The sequence below is a fragment of the Ctenocephalides felis genome, unplaced genomic scaffold (genome assembly GCF_003426905.1).
Source record: "Ctenocephalides felis isolate EL2017-DRISC unplaced genomic scaffold, ASM342690v1 CF-g0.4_SCAFFOLD_02967, whole genome shotgun sequence".
Taxonomy (NCBI): domain Eukaryota; kingdom Metazoa; phylum Arthropoda; class Insecta; order Siphonaptera; family Pulicidae; genus Ctenocephalides; species Ctenocephalides felis.
This window is the reverse complement of record NW_020539121.1, coordinates 1-2,500: the sequence shown is the minus strand read 5'-3', so window position 1 is coordinate 2,500 and position 2,500 is coordinate 1. Positions and strand designations below refer to the sequence as shown.

The 2,500-nt window shown below is 46.2% G+C and overlaps 1 non-coding gene and 1 pseudogene across 1 annotated transcript; both read right to left on the bottom strand.

The window, feature by feature from the left end:
• Positions 1-562, bottom strand: part of LOC113381622 — a 4,401-nt pseudogene extending 3,839 nt beyond the window's left edge.
• A 324-nt stretch (positions 563-886) lies between these two features.
• Positions 887-1,041, bottom strand: LOC113381621. The gene has a single exon (XR_003367556.1). It is a non-coding gene; the product is annotated as a 5.8S ribosomal RNA (ribosomal RNA).
• Between the last annotated feature and the right edge of the window lie 1,459 nt (positions 1,042-2,500).

The window sequence follows — 2,500 nt, the reverse complement described above, 5'->3', positions numbered from 1 at the left end:
CATGCCATCGCCGCCTAACGCATAAACCGACGGCGTATCGCAGGACGAATCCCGGTCAATCGCACGCCAATAAATGGAAGACAATGATAACATTGAATCTCCTTTCGATCTTTCGGGTTTCTCAGGTTTACCCCTGAACGGTTTCACGTACTCTTGAACTCTCTCTTCAAAGTTCTTTTCAACTTTCCTCACGGTACTTGTTCGCTATCGGTCTCGTGGTCATATTTAGCCTTAGATGGAGTTTACCACCCACTTAGAGCTGCACTCTCAAGCAACTCGACTCTGAGGAGAGATCCTCTCGATACGCGCAACGGTCGCTACGGGCCTGGCACCCTCTATGGGTAAATGGCCCCATTCAAGAGACTTGAACTCGCCGCAACGCACCGAGATAATCGGATCCTCCCTAACACTACATTTCCCAGCGTCCGTCTCCGGCCGCGGGATTTAGTGCTGGGCTCTTCCCTGTTCGCTCGCCGCTACTAAGGGAATCCTAGTTAGTTTCTTTTCCACCGCTTAGTAATATGCTTAAATTCAGCGGGTAATCTCATCTGCTCTGAGGTCGTATTATGATTATGATGTGCTCGTTAGTAAGCAAGCGCACACAAAATCGACGAGGAACCTTTGAATCGTCCAAATTTGCCGGAACGAAACCGCATTTCGAAGAGTTCGGGTTTCCGGTTATCGGGAGGGTCGCAAGAATATAAAATCTCTAGGACACACAACCCGCCGCCGTAATCCCACAGAACGTCAACGAACGGTAATGTCCGATGTTGCAAAGTGGACTGGCTCACACGTTGAGTGAATTATTTAAGAGCACGCATTTACGCGAAACTCCATCATTCGCCGGCCAAGCGTTTAAAGCAAGCGGCAGTCTGGTAATGTTATACGACTCTCAGCCAGAGGTGGTCCGGGAACAGTATCCGAGGACCGCAATGTGCGTTCGAAATGTCAATGTTCATGTATCCTGCAGTTCACATGTCGACGCGCAATTAGCTGCGTTCTTCATCGACCCACGAGCCAAGTGATCCACCGTTCAGGGTGATTTTATATATATTATACATGTTTCGATCGTGACCCTCGAAATCGTTTAAGATAACTCGGGCGATTCTGAAACTAGTATGATTATTATGGTTACAATTAGTACACCGTAAAGCTTTCGCGTTTCGGTCCGAGATACAAAATCTCGTTTCAAAATTGAAATATGAATATTTCACTGTGTGTGAGATTGAAAAATCTGCTTTCGCTGATTTTTCATTTTCTTAAAACAACGCAATGAAGCGAATGTTCAAATTCGCACAATTTGAATAAAATGTGCAGAGTATATAGAATACTAACGCAAGCGTTTACTACAATCGACTTTAAAACACTAGACTTTCATCTAGCGCCCAAAGAATTGATTGAGCTATGCGTTTAAAGTATAATATTCAAAAAGAACGCCGTTTTCACAACGAACTTCGTCATTCGCTCAGGCATCTGGCGATACCGAGCAGATATACATGGCAGTGCTCTCACACAATGCATAAGAGCGCTAAGCGGTTGTAAACTGCGTCACGCTGCTTTTGCACACTGCGCAATATTTTGCGACTAGCTCCGGTCAAACGTTAATGAAACGAATGATCATTGCCAGAGGCTTTTGCCCACAGTATATTATACTATGGGAGCGCACAACATTTAGTCTGCAACATTATATTGCGACATATAGCACACGTTTCATTCACTTAATAGTAAATGTACGTTATGATCTTCCGCAGGTTCACCTACGGAAACCTTGTTACGACTTTTACTTCCTCTAAATAATCAAGTTTGGTTATCTTCCCAGCAACATCGGCAATGTCGAAACGCTGCCGCGCACCGGTCCGAAGACCTCACTAAATAATTCAATCGGTAGTAGCGACGGGCGGTGTGTACAAAGGGCAGGGACATAATCAACGCAAGCTTATGACTCGCGCTTACTAGGAATTCCTCGTTCATGGGGAAGAATTGCAAGCCCCAATCCCTAGCACGAAGAGGCTTCAACGGATTACCCGGACCTTTCGGCCAAGGAAAACCTGCTGATCTCTTCAGTGTAGCGCGCGTGCGGCCCAGAACATCTAAGGGCATCACAGACCTGTATTGCTCAATTTCGTGCGACTAAATGTCGCCTGTCCCTCTAAGAAGATATATTTGTACGCCGGTAGTGAGAACCACAACCAACAACGACCGAAGCCGAAGCGGAGGGTCTTTGCGATACCAGAAAGTACGTCTATTTAGCAGGCTAGAGTCTCGTTCGTTATCAGAATTAACCAGACAAATCACTCCACCAAATAAGAACGGCCATGCACCACCACCACCGAATCAAGAAAGAGCTCTCAATCTGTCAATCCTTCCGGTGTCTGGACCTGGTGAGGTTCCCGTGTTGAGTCAAATTAAGCCGCAGGCTCCACTCCTTGTAGTGCCCTTTCCGTCAATTCCTTTAAGTTTCAGCTTGCAACCATACTTTCCCCCGGAAACCCAAAAGCTT